Raw genomic sequence first — 24,916 nt, forward strand, 5'->3', positions numbered from 1 at the left:
CAGCCGAACGTATAACTTTTTTGTCAAAAATTCATTTGGGTGTTATCAATTTTACCTTTAATTTGAAAAGTTTCCACTGTAGAATACCAAGATGGCTTAAGAAGACAACATCGAGTAACTTTCACTTGAAATAGTAACCGTGTTAGAAGTGGTAGCTGGTGAAAGTATAGCAAGAATAATGAAATTATCGAGACTAACTAATTTCATTCTAGTCGGTTGTACGATACAGCTGTTGGAGGCCAAATTTCTAAAGTCACCAAATATTGTAATAATCATAGCAGATGATTTGGTAGGTAAAAATAAATAAGTACCCATAAATACAGTGGTAGAAACAAGTAAATGTGTGCTAAGTTCGGCCAGCCCGAATATTATGTGCCCTCCACCATGGATCGCATTTTTCACGTTCTTTGCACGGTATTTCTTTAAAGTCTAGCAAAATGTAATGAATAACAATTGCTATGCTATTGGAGCTATATCAGGTTATAGACCGATTCGGGCCATACTTGGATTGGATGTTGGAGAAAATAATAAAAACCATTGTGCAAAATATATCAAAACATGGACCAATATGGCCCATTTACAATGCCAACCGACCTAGTATTTGTGCAATGCTTTGCTTGTGAGCCTACTTTCGACAGACGAACGGACATGTCTAAATCAACTTAGAATATCAAGACGATCAAGAATATATATATATATATATATATATATATATATATATATATATATATATATATATATATATATATATATATATATATATATATATATATATATATATATATATATATATATATATATATATATATTGGGTTGCCCAAAAAGTAATTGCGGATTTTTTAAAAGAAAGTAAATGCATTTTTAATGAAACTTAGAATGAGCTTTAATCAAATATACTTTTTATACCCACCACCGAAGGATGGGGGTATATTCATTTTGTCATTCCGTTTGCAACACATCGAAATATCCATTTCCGACCCTATAAAGTATATATATTCTTGATCAGCGTAAAAATCTAAGACGATCTAGCCATGTCCGTCCGTCTGTCCGTCTGTCTGTTGAAATCACGCTACAATCTTTAAAAATAGAGATATTGAGCTGAAATGCACAGATTCTTTTTTTGTCCATAAGCAGGTCAAGTTCGAAGATGGGCTATATCGGACTATATCTTGATATAGCCCCCATATAGACCGATCCGCCGATTTAGGGTCTTAGGCCCATAAAAGCCACATTTATTATCCGATTTTGCTGAAATTTGGGACAGTGAGATGTGTTAGACCCTTTGACACATTTCTTCAATTTGGTCCAGATCGGTTCAAATTTGGATATAGCTGCCATATAGACCGATCCGCCAATTTAGGGTCTAATGCCCATAAAAGCCACATTTATGGTCCGATTTCGCTGAAATTTGGGACAGTGAGTTGTCTTAGTCCCTTTGACATGTTTCTTTAATTTGACCCAGATCGGTTCAGATTTGAATATAGCTGCCATATAGACCGATCCTCCAATTTAGGGTCTAAGGCCCATAAAAGCCACATTTATGGTCCGATTTCGCTGAAATTTGGGACAGTGAGTTTTCTTAGGCCCTTTGACATGTTTCTTTAATTTGGTTCAGATCGGTTCAGATTTGGATATAGCTGCCATATAGACCGATCCTCCTGTTTAGAGTCTTAGGCCCACAAAAGCCACATTTATTATCCGATTTTGATGAAATTCGGGGCAGTGAATTGTGTAAGGCCCATCGACATCCTTCGTTAATTTGGCTCAGATCGGTTCAGATTTGGATATAGCTGCCATATAGACCGATCCTCCGATTTAGGGTCTAAGGCCCATAATAGCCACATTCATTATCCGATTTTGCTGAAATTTGGGACAGTGAGATGTGTTAGGCCCTTTGACATATTTCTTCAATTTGGTCCAGATCGGTTCAAATTTGGATATAGCTGCCATATAGACCGATTTCTTGATTTATGGTTTTGGGCCCATAAAATGCTCATTTATTGCCCGATGTCCCCGAAATTTGGAAAAGTGAGTTAAAGGAAGCCCCTTGACATACTTCTGCAATATCGCACATATCGGTCCAGATTTGGATATAGCTGCCATATAGACCGATATCTAGGTTTTAGGTTGTGGGGCCATAAAAGACGCATTTATTGTCCGAAGTCGCTGAAATTTGAGACAGTGAGTTTGGTTAGGCTCTTCGATGTCCTTCTTCAATTTTGTCCAGACCAGTCCAGATTTGAATATAGCTGCCATATAGACCGATCTCTGGATTTAAGGTTTAGGGCCCATAAAAGAGGCATTTATTGTCCGATTTCGAAATTTGGGACAGTGCTTAGTGTTAGGCTCTTCGACATGTTTATGCAACTTGGCCCAAATCGGTCCAGATTTGGATATAGCTGTCATGTGGACCGATATCTCGATTTAAAGTCTTGGCCCCCTAAAAGGCGCATTTATAATCCGATTTCACTGAAATTTGACACAGTGACTTATGTTAGGCTTTTCGACATCCGTGTCGTATATAGTTCAGATCGGTATGAGGTATATGAGTATAAGGTATGCAATTTTCACCGAATTTTGATGAAAGGTGTTTACATATATACCCGAGGTGGTGGGTATCCAAAGTTCGGCCCGGCCGAACTTAACGCCTTTTTACTTGTTTTACACTTATTTTCTAAAGCAAGCTAAAAGTAACAGCTGATAACTGACAAAAGAAAGAATGCAATTACAGAGTCACAAGCTGTGAAAAAATTTGTCAACGCAGACTATATGAAAAATCCGTAATTACTTTTTGGGCAACCCAATATATTGCTGGGTCTTAGCTCAATATTTCGATGTGTTACAAACGGAATGAGGAAATTAGTATACCACCCATCCCATGGTAGAGGAAATAAACAAGTAAAAGTGTGCTAAGTTCAGCCGCACCGAATCTCGCGAACCCACCACACACCAAACATCACACACCAAAAATTGAAGCTTCTTGGAACCAAACAAGGATAATCGACAGACCGGTTTATATGGAAGCCATATCAGGTTATAGACTGATTTGGACCGTATTTGGCATAGTTGTTGGAAGTAACAGAAAACGGCATGCAAAATTTCAGCCAAATCTTAAAAAAGTTGCGGCTTGTAAGGACTCAAGAAGTCAAGTTCGTTGATCGGCTTATATAGATATATAGACCTATTTGGATTTCACTAAGTACACTTGTTGAAAGTCATAACAGTACACTACAATCAAAATTTCAGCCGAATCGGATAAAAATTGCTGCATGTTTGGGTTCAAGTAGTGAAATCCGAAGATCGGCATATATATTCATTTTAGCCAAATCGGACGAAAATTGTTTCTCCCAGGGGCTCAAGAAGTCAAATTGGGAAATCGGCTTATATGGGAGCTATATCAGTTTATAGATCGATTTCGACCGCACTTGGCACAGTTGGTGTAAGTCTTAATAGAACACCAGGCAAATTGTTTTGCCAATTGGGACAAAAATTGCGGCTTGTAAGAGCTCAAGAAGTCAAATCGGTGGATCGGTTTATATGGGAGCTATATCAGGTTATAGACCGTTTTGGACCGGAACATCATCTGCTAAACTTTAGCTAAATCGGAAGGCCTTCACGGGTTCAAGAAGATCTGATTATATATTATGGCATACGCTGGGGTATTAATGGCTTTCTAGGGGCATCGACTACTCGCATGATATATGCCTCTTTGCGTATCGCTTCGAGCGCATAAAGGCGAAACTGGAACGATTGAATGAAAATGCAGCCAAAGTAGGCCTGGGGATAAACATAGCAAAGACCAAATTGATGAGGATAGGAACATCAAATCTGGCTACGCTCACGGTGAACGACGAAATCATTGAAAACTTTGACAATTTCCTCTATCTTGGCAGCAAAATAACAAAGGAGGATAAGAGGCTGACCTATGCGTACGTATCGACAAGGCTAGAAGCGCCTTTCATAAACTCATCAAAGTTTGGAGATGCATTGACATCTCACAGAATACAAAAGTCGGAATCTTCGACAGTAGTATGAAATCTATTATTAAGATTTGTGCACACAATTGTATAAATGATTTGTTTTATTTATAAAACAATCCACCATGGGATAAAGGTTTACTAATTTTGTCATTCCGTCATTTATCGAAATATTCGTCAAAGATCCCATAAGGTATATATATTCCTGATCGTCATGACATCTTAAGTCGATCTAGAGATGACCGTCAGTCTGTCCGTCCGTCTGTCGAAAGCACGTTAACTTTCGAAAGAGTACAGCTAGGCATAAATGATTTTTATCAGTGAACGTCGGTTGGGATTGTAAATGGGCCATATCAGTTCATGTTTTGATATATCTGCCGTATAAACTGATCTTGTATCTTGACTTCTTGGGATTCTAGAGGGCGCAATTCGTATCTGTGTTAATAACTGCGTTAAGTGCTACCTCAATCGGTCAATAACCTTATATAGCTGCCATATAAACCGATCTTGAGGGCGCAATTCGTATCCGATTTGGCTGAAATTTAGAATGAAATGTTTTTTTTATGATTTCCAACCACTGCACTAAGTATGGTTCAAATCAGTACATAACCTTATATAGCGGCCATATAAACCGATCTTGGATCTTAACTTCTTGAGCCACCAGAGGGCGCTATTATTATCCTAGTTGGCTGAAATTTTATGGGATGTGTTTCTTTATGACTTCCAACAACTGTGCTAAGCATGATAGAAATCGGTTGATAACTTGATGTAGCTGCCATATTAACCGATCTGGGATCTTGACTTAAACCTCTAGAGGGCGCAATTCTTATACGATTTGATATACAACGCCTTCTCCCATGTCCTTCAACATACGTGTCCATTATTTTCTAAATCAATATATAGCCTGATGCAGTTCCCATGTAAAACGATCCCCTGTTAATGTTTCTTGAGCCCCTACAAGGCTCAATTCTTATTCGAATTTATGGTCCGAATCGGACTTTAACTTGATATAGCTCCAATACCATAACAATTCTTATCCATTATTCTTTGTTTGCCTAAAAGAGATACCGCGCAAAGAACTCAAATGCGATCCATGCCCTCAACCATGGATATATAAGATTCGGCCAGGCCGAACTCAGCACTCTCTTAGTTGTGTTATTTTACCATTTGTGCAAGTGGCCACACTTATTTGTGGAAAACATATGGCAATTCTGACAACATATATTTTCTGCACTGGTAGTATATCTAGAACTTTGTTGTCCTGGATAGATTTCGTTTTCATAAATTTTTCATTGCACCGCACTTTATAGTACTATTAAAATAAAACACAGCTAGTGCATACTTCAGGCGACCTTTTTGTAGGGATAAAAATCAGCCCACAAATGAAGATTTGGCAGCCCGAACAATTTTTCGTAATACCGAGATAGGGGCCTGCTTAAAGGCACCCGGACCACTTAGGTCTCAGTATCATCTAGGCTTTAATCATTTCAATTTCAAAGAGTTACCTCCATCCGTTCTCAAATGGCATATTTTTGACTAGTTTTTTCCGGTTCTATCCCACTGTGCGTCACTATAAATGCCGTAAATAGCAATTATATGAAAATTCATCAAATTTGGACAATGAAATCGTAGGGTAGATTGTAATGGGTTACATATCTTTATTTTAAATAGATTTATTTGAGCAGAGGCTATCTTTGAGCATATTTAAAAAAAACAATTATAAAACAAATAAAAAGGAGTTAAGTTCGGCCGGGCCGAACTTTGGATACCCACCACCTCGGGTATATACGTAGACCACCTTTCGTCAAAATCCGGTGAAAAATGCATACCTTATGCTCCCTAGCAGCTTTAGCGAATATGTTCCGATTTGGACCAAATACTAAAAACTACAAATCATTGTTCAATTGTGCATAACAAAATATAGGTCTTTTTAGTAGCTATATCTAAAAATAAACCGGTCTGAAACATATACGACGCAGATATCGAAAAGCCTAACACAACTCACTGTTCCAAATTTCGGAGAAATCGGACAATAAATGCGCGTTTTATGGGCCCAAAACCTTAAATAGAGAGATCGGTCTATATGTCAGCTATATTCAAATATGGACCGATCTGAGCCAAATTGAAGAGAGATATCAAACAGCCTAATACAACTCACTGTCCTAAATTTTGGCGACATCGGACAATAAGTGCGGCTTTTATGGGTCTAAGATGTTAAATCGAGAGATCGGTCTATATGGCAGCTATATCCAAATCTGAATTGATCTGTGCCATATTGCAGAAGGATGTCCAGGAATATAACATAACTCACTATCCCAAATTTCGGCGAAGTCGGACAATAAATGCGCGTTTTATGGGCCCAAAGCCTTGAATCGAGAAATCGGTTATATGACAGCTATATCCAAATCTGGACCGATCTGAGCCAAATTGAAGAGGGATATCAAAGAGCCTAACACAACTCACTGTCCTAAATTTTGGCAAAATCGGGTAATAAATGCGCCTTTTATGGCCGCAAGACCCTAAATCGAGAGATCGGTTGATATGGCAGCTATATCCAAATCTGGACCGATCAGAGCCAAATTAACGAAGGATGTCGAAGGGCATAACGCATCTCAATGTCCCAAATTTCAGCAAAATCGGAAAATAAATGTGGCTTTTATGGGCCTAAGACCCTAAATCGGCGGATCGGTTTATATCGGGGGCTATATCAAGATATAGTTCGATATAGCCCATCTTCGAACTTAACCTGCTTATGGACAAAAAAAGAATCTGTGCAAAGTTTCAGCTCAGTGGGATAGCCATAAATTCAGTGCATCAGATGGTGTAGTCCTCCTCCTTCCGAGACTGTGATGCACAAACAAGCCATCCTTTGGATCCGGTTAAGTATTGATTTTTGAAGCGCTGTCTACCGGATCACAACACCATATAGCATTTCAGGTCTAACAACTGCAGTATATACCCAATGCATGACACGCGGTCGAAATCCCCAACTTTTGGCAATGGCTGTCTTGCAGGTGTATAGGGCAAGAGTTGCATCTCTTGCCCTTCTAAAATGTTGAATTTGAAGTTCCATTTCCTGTCCAGCCAAACACCCTAGTATTTTGCGCTTTCTGTGAATGGAACATTGTCTCCTTCCAAGGAGAGAGGTTCCACTTGTATCTCCTGATGAAAAAAACTACTTCTGTCTTGCACGGATTTACACCTAAACCACTTTCGGTAGCCCACTTTGCTGTTGCACTTAGAGCTTCCTGAAGTCTATCTCTAAGAGTGCTGGGAAACGTTCCCCTCACCGCAGCGTTTAGTACGGTCCGAATAGGTCTATAACCTGATATAGCTGCCATATGAACCGATCTCCCGATTTCACTCTTGAGCCCTTACAAACCGCAATTTTTGCCGTTTCGGTCTATAACCTGATAAAGCTCCCATATAAAACGATTTGACTTCTTGAGTCCTTACAAGCGCGAATTTTTGTTCGATTTGGCTGAAATTTTGAATGTGGTATTCTAACAATAACTGTGCTAAGTACGGTCCAACTGAGTCTATAAACTGATATAGCTCCCTTGTTAACCGGTCTCTCGATCATACAGCAAAAATCTGTATTGGTTTTTTAACAGCTGTTTGCAGTACCATAAAAATCCTTAATTACAAAATCCTAAATCATCCATTTTGTCAAATCTTCGTTTGACGCCATCATATAATAGGTAAACAAATTTCGTTGAGTTTTCTCAAATATTTTCAAAATTTACAATGTTGTCTGATGCATTTCAGGTATGCCGTGTTGCTGTGTTAACAGTCAATGGCATGGTGGTTGTTTCCGCATTGCAGCACATTGCAAAGGGTTGTCGCGCAGCCCTCACGGCATGATGTTGGGTTGATGATCACATTTCGTAGCAATGTATTTGTCTTCGATAGATGGCAGTACTAGAGAAAAATTTCACATTTGCAGGCTTTTCATAGATAAACATACCTTCTGGGCTATTAAAATACAATCAGTTGCGTAATAATCGTTGCGAAGAGTTGCTTAAACTTTCGCACACGCAATGGCTTGTCCAATGATATCCTAGAAGAGTGTTTCACAACTCATACGTACGATTAAAACGCAGTGAGTTGTAAGAGAACCATCGCAAATCGCTTCGCAACTCATATGGAAGAAAACTTGCGTAAAAATCTTCCAAAGGATTTTTGTATTCATTGCGAGAACGAGCGCTCTTCCAAAATTATGAAAAATATTAGTTGGGTTGTCATCTTCAATGTTATTCCAAATAAGTCAAATATTTATTTCCTTAATTTCATGAGTTTTCTTTATTATTATCTGTCTGGTTCAAGGGTTCGGACGATGTAAGTTTCCGTGGAGGACGTGAGATCTTAACACCCAACATTGATGCCTTGGCCTATCATGGAAAAATTTTAAATCGTTTGTACACAGCGCCCTTGTGTACACCATCCAGAGCAAGCCTACTGACAGGACTATTTCCTACGCACACAGGTATTATTAAACTAAGCTAAAAATGTCAAAAACAAGAGATCTTTAATTATTTATTAATTATATTACAATTTAATTACCATCCACTATGGGATGGGGGTATATTTACCCCGTCATTTGATGCTTAGACCTACACATTTGCAGTATGCATGTAAGGGGTTCCTAACATTAGACCTGTATCAAGTGCCCTCAAAGACCGGGTAAGCCACATGCTTAGGAATAATTGGAGTTGCTTTGTGTCATGGCATAGAGGTATGAGACGGGTATCGCAAGGCAAATCGCACAGTGTAGCTAATTATCGAACCTCTGGGTGTATACTATACACAGTCTACGAGAATCCTCTCCGCACACAGAAAACAAGTAAAAAAGCGTTCAGTTCGGCCGGGCCGAACTCCTTTCGTCAGAATCCGTTAAAACATTCCTAAAATATGCCCCCATCGCTTTATCGAAATTTGGTCCGATTTGGACCAAATCCCACATGGATATTGAGTGGTCTAATAAGTACAAGTCATTGTTCAAAGTGCAGAACAAAATATTGGTCTTTTTGGTATAGACCGAACTGAACCATACAGGACACGGATGCCGAAAAGCCTAACATAAGTCACTGTGTCAAATTTGACCGAAATAAGATTATAAATGTGCCTTTTATGGGGCCAAGACTTTAAATCGAGAGATCGGTCTATATGGCAGATATATTTAAATCTTAACCGATCTGGGCCGAATTGAAGAAGGGTGACGAAGGCGTTAACACAACTCACTGTCCCAAATTTCGGCGAAACCGGAAAATAATTGCACCTTTTATGGGCCCAAAACCTTAAATCGAGAGATGGGTCTATATGGCAGCTATATCCAAATCTGCACCGATCTGAGCCAAAATGCAGAAAGTTGTCGAAGAGCCTTACACAACTCACAGTCCCAAATTTCGGCGAAACCGGAAAATAATTGCACCTTTTATGGACCAAAGACCTTAAATCGAGAGATAGGTCTATATGGCAGCTATATCTATCTGGACCAAGTTAAAGAATGTCGAAGAAGCATGTCGAAGAACCTAACGTAACTCACTGTCCCTCACCATAAATGCGCGTTTTATATAGGTCTAAAACCTTAAATCGAGAGATCGGTCTATATGGCAGCTATATCCATATCTGGACCGATCTGGGCCATATTGCAGAAAGAAGTTGAGGGGCCTACCGCAACTCACTGTCCCAAAATACGGCCACATCGTACAATAAATGCACATTTTATGGGCCTGCAACCTTAAATGGAGAGATCGGTCTATATGGCAGCTATATCCCAGTCTGGACCGATCTGGGCCATATTGCAGAAAGATGTTGAGGGGCCTAACGTAACTCACTGTCCCCAATTTTGGTAAAATCGGACAATAAATGCGCCTTTTAAGGGTCCAAAACCTTAAATCGAGAGATCGGTCTATATGGCAGCTGTATCCAAATCTGAACCGATCGGGGCCAAATAGAACAAGAATGCCGAGTGGCCTAACACAACTCACTGTCCCAAATTTCAGCAAAATCGGATAATAAATGTGACTTTTATGGGCCTAAGACCCTCTAAGATCGGCAGATCGGTTTATATGGGGGCTATTCAAGCTATAGTCGGCTATAGCCCACCCTCAAACCTAACCCGCGTATGGACAAAAAAAGAATTTGTGCAAGTTTCAGCTCAATATCTCCATTTTTAAAGACTGTAGCGTGACTTCAACAGACAGACAGATGGACATGCATAAATCGTATTAGATTTTTACGACGATCAAGAATATATATACTTTATAGGGTTGATGTATTGCAAACCGAATGACAAAATTAATATACCCCCATCCTTCGGTGGTTGATAAAGAAATTTTCAAATATTTTGCCTAATTAAAGTGCACGACAACACCAATTCTATAAGGCACTCTTATCCGACATCCGAAATTTTTGGAGATCTCCAAATCGCGGGGAGTTTTTTATACCGCTGCATCATAAGTCAATGTTCCAGGAGGTAAACATCTTTCAAAAAATTTCAATAATTTTTTAATTGGATCAATTAAAAAATTAATGAAAATTTCAAAAATTTCAATCGTCTTTTAATTGAATAAGCAATATTATTAATTGAATTTTTTTCAATTAAACAATTAATTCTATAAATTATTTCTGTGATTGAAACCGATTTTACTGTGCAGGTTAACATGTTATTATACGAAAAAAATTAAGTTTCCATAGAGGAAATTTTCGATAAGTGATACACAATTTAATTGGAATCCTTATTTCAATTTTCGAACAACTGCAATACAGATTTGTGTTGTGATTTGCTGCATTCCTTGTGCTATTAGTAAAACAAAAAAAAAAAATACTTAAGAAAGTTGTTGTTTTCGCACATTTAAATACCTATTAAGCAATGGGTGTGCATTTGAAATTCTTGCTGTGTTTTCGTGTGTATGGCTCCATTTGTCGGTTGATCTAATGATTTTTGTTACTGTACATACGAGCATTTTTCTACCTGAGGCGAAATTAAAAAAAAAAAAAAATATTTCCCGAGTTCATCCCGTTCCATTCGCACACGACCGAGCTGCTCAACATACTGACTAATCTTCAAAAAGCAATTACCAAAGAGCAAACAGGCACAAATATGCTAAGTTCTTGATTCATGGATTCTAACTTAAATTTTCTCAAATGAACTACATGTATGTTCATTTACAAAAATTCAGCATAATCAAGCCAAGACTGAAACCTGCTGCAGCCGTAGAAGACTAATAGGGAAATCCTATTGCATGGCAGTTACATCAGGTTATAGACCGATTAAGACCCTACTTACCATAGTTGTTGGAAGTCATAATAAAACACTACTTGTAAAATTTCAACCAAATCAGGCAACAATAGCGGCTTCCGGGGGGGCATAGATGTCAAACCGGGAGATCAGTTTATATGGGAGCTATATCAGGTTATAGACCGATTTGAACCGTATTAAACACAGTTATTGGAAGTCTAAACAAAACACTCCGTGCAAGATTTCATCCAACTTGGACGAAAACTGCTGCTTCCAGGGGCTAGAGATGTCAAATCCGGAGATCGGTTTATATGGGAGCTATATCTGATTTCGACCGTACTTGGCAAAGTTAGTCATTATATTCGGTACAAAGTTTCAGACAAATCAGATAAAAATTGCGGCTTCTAGGAGCTTACGATGTCAAATCGGAAGATCGGTTTTTATGGGAGCTTTATCCAAATCTGAATCGATGTGGCCGATTTCAACGACTTATATCAATAAAAGTATGTGTGCAAAATTTCAAGTGGATATCTTCATTCGTTCGAACGCTTTCGTGATTTCGACAGACGGAGACGCGGAAGAACGCACGGACATGACTAGATCGACTAGATGCCACTTGTAAGGACTCAAGAAGTCAAATAGGCAGAGAGGTTTAAAGGGAGGTATATCAGATTATAGACCGATTTGGGCATTACCTAGTACAGTAGTTGAAAGTCATAACAGAACACTATCTGCAAAATTTTAGCTAAATCGAAAAGTGCGGCTTGCAGGGGCTCGGGAAGTCAAATTGGGAGATCGGTTTATATGGGAGCTAAATCAAAATCTGCATCGATATAGCTCATTTGCAATGGCCAACGACCGATTGTAAGTATCTGTTCAAAATTGCAAGCGGCTAGCGTTATGCGTTTGACTGCTATCGCGATTTCGACGGACGGACGGACGGACGGACATGACGAGATCGACTCTGAATGTCAGGTCGATACAGCAGATCAATATTTCGAGGTGTTACAAACGGAATGACTGGACTAGTATACTCCCCATCCTATAGTGGTGGGTATAAATAATGTTATGTATACGAGTATAGGTCTATATGCTCAAAAACTCTCTCACTCTTTCTCTAGAATGTAGACACAAGAGAATAATTATTGGTCTGTTAAACGAATAAACAAATAAACAAAGTTAAGTAGTACGTTCAATAATTCTACATTTATTGTTACTGTTTGATAATTGTAATAAAGTGTTTCGTTTGTAGTAAAAACGTTCCAAGCGTCTGAATTTTTTACGTAAGCAGAGGATGTTATACAACTTCCTATGCTATGTCTATACTGACTTGTATTGGGAAACATCTCAACCGTTCACACCAGACAAGATGTTTTGCAAATTTAATTTTTTCACACTCCAATTTAGATTTTAATGTATCTTATGGTAACGATTTAGTTTCTCTTGCTATATCTGTAAAGTTTTGGTTTGTTTTACAAATTTTGATTTTATTATTGGACATTATTCAAGGTTGTGTTTATTTAGCACAATTAAGGCATGTTTTTGGGCTCACGTGCTTTGAATGACTTGTTTTTGTGGCAAACGAGTGGTTTTGTTCTTTTACATTGTAAAAAGGAGTCGTTTGCTCAAAACAGCTTTGGTCTGAACATATTGTAGTATTAGAGGTAGGGATCCGATTGCTTTCTATAGTGAAGGGATGCTACTAGATACTTGGTAATGGCATATGAATGCGCCAATACCAAAAGTTTTAATGCTGACTCCAAGAAGAGATCTATTTGGAAAGACGAACGCAACTAATACACCCACAAATATAATTGGAATATATATCATTTTTACTGGGGAAATACTATTGGGTTGCCTGAAAAGTAATTGCGGATTTTTTAAAAGAAAGTAAATGCATTTTTAATAAAACTTAGAATGAACTTTAATCAAATATATAATTGCCATTTTGTTCGATAACCTTTTGCCATCTTCCTGGCAAATTTAGTATTCCACGCTCATAGAACTTCTGGCCTTTATCTGCAAAAAACTGAACCAAGTGCGATTTTATATCCTCATCATTGCCGAAAGTTTTACCATTTAAGGAGTTCTGCAAAGATGGAAATAAATGGTAGTCTGATGGTGCAAGGTCAGGGCTATATGGTGGATGCATCAAAAGTTCCCAGCCAAGCTCACTCAGTTTTTGGCGAGTGACCAAAGATGTGTGAGGTCTAGCGTTGTCCTGGTGGAATATGACACCCTTTGCGATTATCCAATTCTGGTCGCTTCTCCTTGATGGCTGTATTCAATTTGTCCAATTGTTGACAGTAAACATCCGAATTAATCGTTTGGTTCCTTGGAAGCAGCTCAAAATATAACACACCCTTTTAATCCCACCAAACAGACAGCATAACCTTCTTTTGGTGGATATCAGCCTTTGAAGTGGTTTGAGCTGGTTCACCATGCTTGGACCATGATCGTTTTCGACTAACGTTGTTGTAAACAATCCATTTTTCATCTCCAGTTATGATTCGTTTTAAAAACGGATCGAATTCATTGCGTTTAAGGTGTATATCACAAGCGTTGATTCGGTTTGTTAAATGAATTTCTTTCAATACATGTGGTACCCATATTAAAATTGACCCTAAACAAACAAATGTAAACAAAATTTCGCGCACTTTTTTTCTAAAGCAAGCTAAAAGTAACAACTGATAACTGACAGAAGAAATAATGCAATTACAGAGTTACAAGCCGTTGAAAAAATTTGTCAACGCCGACTATATTACTACTATATTACCGACAATTACTTTTTGGGCAACCCAATATTATGTTGGAGACCACCGTAACGCAGAGGTAAGCATGTCCGCCTTTGACGCTGGATGCCTGGGTTCAAATCCTGGCGAGAACATGAGAAAAAAACAAGTAAAAGCGTGCTAAGTTCGTCCGGGCCGAATCTTATATACCCTCCACCATGGATCGCATTTGTCGAGTTCTTTTCCCGGCATCTTTTCTTAGGCAAAAAAGGATATAAGAAAAGATTTGCTCTGCTATTAGAGCGATATCAAGATATGGTCCGGTTTGGACCACAATTAAATTATATGTTGGAGACCTGTGTAAAATGTCAGCCAATTCGAATAAGAATTGCGCCCTTTGTGGGCTCAAGAAGTAAAATAGAGAGATCGATTTATATGGGAGCTGTATCGGGCTATATACCGATTCAGACCATAATAAACACGTATGTTGATGGTCATGAGAGAATCCGTCGTACAAAATTTCAGGCGAATCAGATAATAATTGCGACCTCTAGAGGCTCAAGAAGTCAAGATCCCAGATCGGTTTATATGGCAGCTATATCAGGTAATGAACCGATTTCAGCCATATTTGGCACAGTTGTTGGATATCATAACAAAATACTACGTGCCAAAATTCATTCAAATTGGATAAGAATTGCGCCCTCTAGAGGCTCAAGAAGTCAAGACCCAAGATCGGTTTATATGACAGCTATATAAGGTTATAGACCGATTTGAACCATACTTGGCACAGTTATTGGATATCGTAACAAAACACGTCGTGCAAAATTTCATTCTGATCGGATAAGAATTGCGCACTCTAGAGGCTCAAGAAGTCAAGGCCCAAGATCGGTTTATATGTCAGCTATATCAGGTTATAAACCGATTTGAACCATACTTGGCACAGTTGTTGGATGTCATAACAAAACACGTCGTGCAAAATTTCATCCCAATCTAATAAGAATTGCGCACTCTAGAGGTTCAAGAAGTCAAGACCCAAGATCGGTTTATATGGCAGCTATATCAAAACAAGGACCGATATGGCCCATTTACAATAGCAACCGACCTACACTAATAAGAAGTATTTGTGCAAAATTTCAAGCGGCTAGCTTTACTCCTTCTGAAGTTAGCGTGCTTTCGACAGACAGACGGACGGACGGACGGACATGGCTAAGTCGACATAAAATTTCACGACGATCAAGAATATATATACTTTATGGGGTCTCAGACGAATATTTCGAGTAGTTACAATCAGAATGACGAAATTAGTATACCCCCATCTTATGGTGGAGGGTATAAAAATGTTCAGCGGTGATTATCCTCTCCTAGAGCTGGCAACATTTGTGACGTACTATGTCATGTAAAAACTTTTCCCCAAAAAGATGTGGCTTTGTGGCACGCCGTTCGGACTCAGCTATAAAAAAGAGGCCGCTTGTCATTGTAAGAAGTTTGTAAAAAGCTTGTCCCTGTTCATTAATGTACTGTTCATGGGCAAATATGCAATTATTAACTAATTTTTTACCCTCCACAATAGGTTGGAGGTGTACTAATTCCATCATTCCGTTTGTATCACCTCGAAATATTCGTCTAAGACCCCACAAATTATATTTGTTCTTGATCACCATGACATTTTAAGTCGATCTATCCATGTCCGTTCGTCCGTCAATCGAAAGCACGCTAACTTTCGAAGGAGTAGAGCTAGGCGATTGTAATTTTGCACAAATTCTTCTCATTAGTGTAGGTCTGGATTATAAATGGGCCAAATCGGACCATGTTTTGATAAAGCTTCATATAAACCGACCTTGGGTCTTGATTTCTTGATCTTCTTGGGGGCGCAATTCCTATCCAATTTGGCTGAAATTTTGCACATATCAATTTGGTATGACATCCTACAACTGTGTCAAGTATGGTCTGAAGCAGTCCATAACCTGATATATGTGCCATATAAACTGATCTTTGGTCTTGACTTCTTGAGCTTCTAGAGGGCGCATTTGTTATCCGATTTGGCTGAAATTTTGTTTAAGTGTTATATTAATTCCACCAACTGTACCAAGTATCGTCCAAATCTATAACCTGATGTAGCCGCCATATAAATCGATCACCTGATTTGACTTACTGAGTCCTAGACGGCGCAATTCTTATTGAATTTGGCTGCAATTTTTGCCTATATCGTTTTGATATAACTTTCTACAACTGTGCCAAGCTTTAATGATTGGACTTCATTGGACCATTGCATAGACGCAGAGTGGGAGAAAATCGAAAAAAAAACTATTAACAAGTAAGAGCGTGCTAAGTTCGGCCGGGCCGAATCTTATATACCCTCCACCATGGATCGCATTTGTCGAGTTCTATGCGCGGTATCTCTTTTAAGGCAAACATAGAATATTGAATAAGAACTGTTATGCTATTGGAGCTATATAAGGTTATAGTCCGATTCGGACCTTAAATGAATGCCGAACATTGTGGAAGTCATTGTGTAATATTTCAGTTCATTCGGATGAGAATTGCGTCTTGGAGGGGCTCAAGACACAAAATCGGGAGATAGGTTTATATGGGAGCTGTATCAAGCTATTGATCGATTCAGACCACATTAGACACGTATGTTGAAGGCCAAAAGAGAAACCGTCCTCATGGCACTTCTGTCGGAACGTTGGAGTCGCTCAATGCACCAGTTTGGTGAGAGTAAGGTTGCGGCTCTGGATATCTCCAAGGCATTTGATAGGGTCTGGCACGGTGCACTACTATCAAAGCTTGTCGAATTTGGTGTCGGTAATGGCTTCTTTCGATTTATTTAGTAATCTCTGTCATTCGCACTCATTCGACCATAGGCCGAGTCTTCGAGAGATTGAGGACAAGAGGCGGGTTTTGGATGATACACTCCGCTAGGATTTGCTGGCCTTTTCTGAGTGTAGAATCAAGTAGATTTTAATGCACAGAAGACTCGTTGTTGCTTGTTGTCACAAAAATTGATTCGCTGACCCTTTACAATCATCTTTGTATATTAAGGGTATAGTAATTGAGCAATCAGAAGCTCTTGGTCTAAACATGTATTTGAAGTGTCGAAAGAAGCATTCAAGTGTTTAGGCTTCCTTAAATGCCGTAAGAATTACTTCACTCCGTCTGATCTTCTTCACATATACACCACTTTTATAAGGCCGAAAATGGAGTACAACTCAAATGTGTGGCCTGAAGCTTCAAAATCATTCCTGGAGCCACTGCACCATGTAAAGGGGAGAGCGATGGCGTTGATTGGGGACAGTAGGGTATCCAACTCTATTGTGGGTTGTTTGACGCTGTTCTATCGGTACTTTCATGGCGTGTGTTCGTCTTCTTATTCCAGATGTAAGGATGTTTTTCAGGGATACTAGACATTCCATGAACCCACATCCGTTTATAGAGAGAATTCCTATTTCGCCCGAACCGTACGTATGTGGAATCGACTTCCGGCTAATATTTTTCGCACCCACTTTGAGATCCAGAGATTAAAGACAAATGTTAATAAACACTACATCCTTTTCCCCTCCTCCAATTCCTAATTTCCTTTCGCGCAATGCACTGCTTTCATAGGGGACATGCCCTGCGTGTTGGTTGATAGAAACAACAAAAAAAAAAAAAACCCATGCAAAATTTCAGCCAATTCGGACAAAATTGCGGCTTGTAAGGGCTCAAAATATCATATCGGGAAATCGGTTTATATGGGAGCTATATCAGTTTATAGACTGATTCAGACCGTACTTGGCACAACTGTTTAAAGTCATAACGGAACACTACATGCAAAAATTCGGCCAAAACGTACAAAAATACGACTTGTAAGGGCTCAAAAAGTCAAATCGGGAAATCGGTTTACATGGGAGCTATATCTAAATCTGAACCGATATTGCCCATTTGCAATCCCCAAAGACCTACATTAATACTTAGAATCTTTGCAAAATTTCAAGCAGCTAGCTTTACGCGTTCGACCGCTATCGTGATTTCGACTGACTGACGCACATGGCTAGATCGACTCCGGACGGTGAGACGATCCAGAACATATATACTCTATGGGGTCTTAGACGAATATTTTGAGGCGTTACAAACGAAATGACTAGATTAGTATACCCCCATCCTTTGGTGGTGGGTATAAGAGGGAAAAAATTTTGTTTGCAATTATATGCAAGCTCATGGCCTTGCTTTGGATTATTTTATTGTGTACGTACACAATAAATTGCAATAGTGTGAGTATTTTCGCCCATCACTAGTCTATATTGTATCTATTTCCAGGAAGTCAACACTATGTGCTTGCCAATAACGAACCTTGGGGAATTGTAGAAAATCATGTCAGAACTATTTCAAGCCCACGGATATTCCACAAATTTGGTAGGGAAATGGCATTTGGGCATGGGACGAAAAGAATTTACACCCACTTATAATGGATTCGATTATCACTATGGATATTGGGGAAGTTTTTTAGATTACAATGCTAAAAGGTCTCAAATGCCGGTGAGTTTATAAAAATGTTTTCGAATTGGATTTTTCAAGTTTTTCTTTTAAAGAATTCCTCCATAGGCTATGATTTTCGTAGAAATCTTGAAGTGCTGTGCACTCCCAATGATACATATGTAACCGATTTATTTACCCAAGAGGCTGAACGCATTATTTTCGAGAATAATGGCTCGAAACCACTTTTCTTACTTGTCAGCCATTCGGCACCACATACAGGTGATTTTAATGAATTAATGCAGGCTCCTGCTGAAGAAATTGAAAAGTTTTCATATATACCGGACATACAAAGGCGTACTTATGCAGGTAAGTAAGTCAAAAACATGGAGGAGCCAAGTCTCTCATAATTGATTTTGGAGGAACCTTTAAAATCCATTATGAGAGATATTGAGGTGGCTATGGGTTGAATATAGTATGTATAGAACAAATATCATGATATAGCTTTATAAGCTGAATGAGCTAATGTTCTAAAATAAAAACACTTTGTGGTAAGACTTTAGTTTCAAAGACATTGATTTGAATACTCACTACCGAAGGATGGACTATACAACTTTCGAAGCAATAAAGCTAGGTGCTTGAAATTATGCACAAACACTTCTGATAAGTGTAGGTCAGTTGGGATTGTAAATGGGCTATATATTGGTCTATGTTTTGATATAGCTGCCATATAAACCGAGCCTGCATCTTGACTTTTTGGGTCTCTAGAGGCCGTAATTTTTATCCGATTCGTCTGAAATTTTGCGATATAGCTCCCACATAAACCTATATCCCGATTATACTTCTTGCGCCTTTAGAGGGTGTACATTTTATCTGATATGGCTGAATCTTTGCACAGTGGCTTTTTCCATGAACTCTAACATATGTGCCAAATATGGTCTGAAGCGGTCCATAGCCTGATGTTGCAAATTTTCCCCAATTAACATTATATTAAGGATGTCCCTGTTCCTTCTCACTTCTCACATATCCGATTCAAGTTTTAGCTCAATTATGAGGGGCCTCCTTTTTATAGCCGAGTCTGAATGGCGTGCCGCAGTGCAACACCTCTTTGGGGAAAAGTTTTTACATGGCATAGTACCTCACTAATGTCGCCAGCATTAGAAGGGGATAACAACCGCTGACAACTTTATCTGATATTTCGGACCCTCTGCGCTACGGTGGCATCCTCATAACTCAATTGGTTGAAATTTTGCAAATTGATCTCCAACATCCAAGCCAAGTATGACCCGAATCGGTTCATAACCTGATATAACTCCCATAGCATGGCAATTTTTATCCATTGTCTTTTGTATGCCTATGAAGAGGTACCGGGCAAAGAACTTGACAAGTGCGATTCATGATGGAGGATATATTGGGTTGCCCAAAAAGTAATTGCGGATTTTTCATATAGTCGGCGTTGACAAATTTTTTCACAGCTTGTGACTCTGTAATTGCATTCTTTCTTCTGTCAGTTATCAGCTGTTACTTTTAGCTTGCTTTAGAATAAAAGTGTAAAAAAGAGTATATTTGATTAAAGTTCATTCTAAGTTTTATTAAAAATGCATTTACTTTCTTTTAAAAAATCCGCAATTACTTTTTGGGCAACCCACACTATGATCTCCAACATTCAAATCAATTATGGTCCGAATCGGACCATAACTTGATATAGCTTTAATAGCATAGCAATTCTTTTCTTTTATCCTTTGTTCGCCTAAAAACAGATACCGGGAAAAGAATTAGACAAATGCGATTCATGGTAGAGGGTATATAATATTCGGCCCGCCCGAACTTAGCACGCTTTTACTTGTTTTTTATATTTTTATACCCACCACCGAAGGATGGGGGTATATTCATTTTGTCACTCCGTTTGCAACACATCGAAATATCCATTTCCGACCCTATAAAGTATATATATTCTTGATCAGCGTAAAAATCTAAGACGATCTAGACATGTCCGTCCGTCTGTCTGTTAAAATCACGCTACAGTCTTTAAAAATAGAGATATTGAGCTGAAATTTTGCACGGATTCTTTTTTTTTTTGTCCATAAGCAGGTTAAGTTCGAAGATGGGCTATATCGGACTATATCTTGATATGGCCCCCATATAGACCGATCCGCGGATTTAGGCCCATAAAAGCCACATTTATTATCTGATTTTGCTGAAATTTGGGACAGTGAGTTGTGTTAGGGCCTTCAACATCCTTCGTCAATTTGGCCCAGATCGGTCCAGATTTGGATATAGCTGCCATATAGACCGATCTAGCGTTTTAGGTCCATAAAAGCCACATTTGTTATCCGATTTCGCTGAAATTTGGGACAGTGAGTTGTGTTAGGCCTTTCGATATCCTTCGTCAATTTGGCTCAGATCGGTCTAGATTTGCATAAAGCTGCCATATAAACCGATCCTCCGATTTAGGGTCTTATGCCCATAAAAGCCACATTTATTATCTGATTTTGCTGAAATTTGGGACAGTGAGTTGTGTTAGGCCCTTCGACTTCGTTCGTTAATTTTGCCTAGATCGGTTCAGATTTGGATATAGCTGCCATATAGACCGATCTTCCGATTTCTTAGACCCACAAAAGCCACATTGATTATCCGAATTTTCTGAAATTTGGGACAGTGAGTTGTGTTAAGCCCTTCGACATCCTTCGTCAATTTGGCTCAGTCGGTTCAGATTTGGATATAGCTGCCATATAGACCGATCCTCCGATTTAGGGTCTTAAGCCCACAAAAGCCACATTTATTATCCGATTTTGCTGAAGTTTGGGACAGTGAGTTGTGTTAGGCCCTTCGACTTCCTTCGTTAATTTTGCCTGGATCGGTCCGGATTTGGATATAGCTGCCATATAGACCGATTTCCTGATTTAAGGTTTTGGGCCCATAAAATGCTCATTTATTGTCCGATGTTGAAGAAATTTGGGACAGTGAGTTAAATTAAGCCCCTAGACATACTTTTGCAATATCGGATAGATCCGTCCAGATTTGAATATAGCTGCCATATAGACCGATATCTAGGTTTTAGGTTTTGGGGCCATAAAAGGTGCATTTATTGTCTGATGTCGCTGAAATTTGAGACAGTGAGTTTAGTTAGGCTCTTCGACGTCCTTCTTCAATTTTGGCCAGATCGGTCTAGATTTGAATATAGCTGCCAAATATAGACCGATCTCTCGATTTAAGGTTTTGGTCCCACAAAAGAGGCATTTATTGTCCGATTTCGGGACAGTGCTTTAAGTTAGGCTCTTCGACATTTTTATGCAACTTGGCCCAAATCGGTCCAGATTTGGATATAGCTGCCATGTAGACCGATATCTCGATTTAAAGTCTTGGCCCCATAATCCGATATCATTTATAATCCGATATCACTGAAATTTGACAAAGTCTTATATTAGGCTTTTCGACATCCGTGTCGTATATGGTTCAGATCGGTTTATTTTTAGATATATCTACGGTACTTATTAGTATTTGGTCCAATTCGGAACATTGGTCCAATTCGGAACAATATAACTGATATGGGACATAAGTTATGAATTTTTCACCGAATTTTAATGAAAGGCGGTTTACATATATACCCCAGGTGGTGGGTATCCAAAGTTCGGCGCGGCCGAACTTTACGCCTTTTTATTTGTTTTTTTTTTTCTTTTTCTTTACCTTTTCCCTGTTCCTCACCTTTATTGCAGCCATGGTTTCCAAATTGGATGAAAGTGTTGGCAGAATAATTCATTCTCTTGGCAAGGCTTCAATGTTGGATAACTCCATTGTTTTATTCTATAGCGATAATGGAGGGCCCACAGTGGGTATGTTCAATAATACAGGCTCCAATTGGCCTTTAAGAGGAGTAAGCACTTGAAAAACTAAAAATTTTACATATGAGACTATAATATATCTTTCCATTTGGTCTTTAAGCAAAAATTTTCTCCCTGGGAAGGTGCTGTACGTGTACCCGCAGCCATTTGGAGTCCCTTGTTGAAGAAAAAATCATCGATTAGCGAGCAACCGATTTATGTTGGTGACTTCCTACCTACTCTGGCAGCAGCAGCCAATATCAAAATCAAACATAAAATTGATGGGGTTAATGTGTGGCCACATTTAATGTCAGGCAAGCCATATGGTTGGACTTCGAAAGACAAAGAAACTGAACTTTTTGAAACGTTTGAAGACATTTGGAACTTGACTTCTGATATGAATGATCAATACAAATATTTAAAGGCACACAAGACAGAGGATTGGCCTCTGAACAACTTAGAACCTGATTTTCTTCATTCGCTGAATGAAATTTGGAATTTGACTTCTTATACGAAAGATCAGTACAACCATTTAATGACTGTTGAGCCAGATGGTGGGTCTTTGCAGCACAAAGAACCTGAAATTCTACATATGATGGATGAAATTTGGAACTTGACTTCTTACATGAGAGGTCAATATAAATATATATTGGGCACAACCATAGATGGTCAATATGATGGTGTCTTATCTCAAAGAAATCCCAATGTTATTGATCCCAGAGATGGAAAATATGAGCAAACCATAAAGTCTACACTGACTTCAAAAGCCTTGGGGAAATATGATGATAAGAAGCTTTCAAATGAGTTGATACGTAAACTACGTAGCAAATCTGAAATTGTTTGCCATAACTCGGGAACTCCATGTGATGCTTTGAGCGAAGAGTGTCTCTATAATATCTGGCTGGATCCTTGTGAACAAAATAATCTGGCTAGAAATCCCAAATATGCTAAAATTTTAAATGAAATGCGTCAACGAGTTGAATTCTTTAGAAGCACAGCAGTTCCACCCAAGACTGGTGGTATAAAGCCGGAATATGGTCCTTCTAGACACAATTGCCTTTGGAGTAATTATTTGGAAGAAGCTCCCACAGATTGTAGGTATTTAGTTAGAAGTTTGTAATAATCTTTGGTTAATTTCAATTCTCTTTACAGATATTTTACAATGTGACTACGGTTCACCACCATGTCAAGCATAGAAGAACTTTTTACACACTACACCACTACTGTGGTACATTGGGTACTATTTTACTTAATTTTTTCTTTGTTTATTAATGATAATTATTTTCACAAAAATTGTACTATATCTTAAATTGTATTTTACAAACTTTAAATATTTTACCAAGCATTAAGAACTATATACCAGAATGTGCAATCTTTCACCTTTTGAAAAGTGAAGTTAAGTGAACTAAAATTCAGTCGAAGTGAAAGGTCCATTTAATTCAAAGATAGTTTCACTTTTTTGAAGTTTTTATACTTTGTCTCAAAATCGCTATCAAATCTTTAGATAAAGAAATATCCTTAATTTTTATACCCGCCACCGAAGGATGGGGGTATATTCATTTTGTCATTCCGTTTGCAACATATCGAAATATCCATTTCCGACCCTATAAAGTACATATATTCTTGATCATCGTCAAAATCCAAGACGACCTATCCATGTCCGTCCGTCCGTCCGTGCGCCACGCTACAGGTTTTAAAAATGAAGATAATTAGCTGAAACTTTGCATAGTTCCTTTTTATACCCTCCACCATAAGATGGGGGGTATACTAATTTCGTCATTCTGATTGTAACTACTCGAAATATTCGTCTGAGACCCCATAAAGTATATATATTCTTGATCGTCATGAAATTTTATATCGATCTAGGCATGTCCGTCCGTCTGTCCGTCCGTCCGTCCGTCCGTCTGTCTGTCGAAAGCACGCTAACTTCCGAAGGAGTAAAGATAGCCGCTTGAAATTTTGCACAAATACTTCTTATTAGTGCAGGTCGGTTGGTATGGTAAATGGGCCATATCGGTCCATGTTTTGATATAGATGCCATATAAACCGATCTTGGGTCTTGACTTCTTGAGCCTCTAGAGGTCGCAATTATTATCCGATTTGCCTGAAATTTTGTACGACGGATTCTCTCATGACCATTAACATACGTGTTTATTATGGTCTGAATCGGTATATAGCCCGATACAGCTCCCATATAAATCGATCTCTCTATTTTACTTCTTGAGCCCACAAAGGGCGCAATTCTTATTCGAATTGGCTGACATTTTACACAGGTCTCCAACATATAATTTAATTGTGGTCCAAACCAGACCATATCTTGATATCGCTCTAATAGCAGAGCAAATCTTTTCTTATATCCTTTTTTTGTCTAAGAAGAGATGCCGAGAAAAGAACTCTACAAATGCGATCCATGGTGGAGGGTATATAAGATTCGGCCCGGCCGAACTTAGCACGCTTTTACTTGTTTATCCATAGGCTGGTTGAGTTCGAAGATGGGCTATATTGGACTATATCTTGATGTAGGCCCCATATAGACCAATCTTCCGATTTAAGGTTTTGGCCCATTAAAGCCTCATTAATTATCCGATTCCGCTAAAATTTGGCACAATATTTTGCATTAGACTCGACGATATTAGTAAAGAGTATTGTCAAGATCGGGATATATATGGATGTAGCTGTCATATAGACCTG

General features: G+C 38.6%; 1 pseudogene; it reads left to right on the top strand.

The window, feature by feature from the left end:
* Positions 1-84: 84 nt before the first annotated feature.
* LOC106094323 (arylsulfatase B-like) lies at positions 85-23,590 on the top strand (annotated as a pseudogene).
* Positions 23,591-24,916: the final 1,326 nt, after the last annotated feature.

Source organism: Stomoxys calcitrans, chromosome 1 (assembly GCF_963082655.1).
Source record: "Stomoxys calcitrans chromosome 1, idStoCalc2.1, whole genome shotgun sequence".
Lineage (NCBI taxonomy): Eukaryota > Metazoa > Arthropoda > Insecta > Diptera > Muscidae > Stomoxys > Stomoxys calcitrans.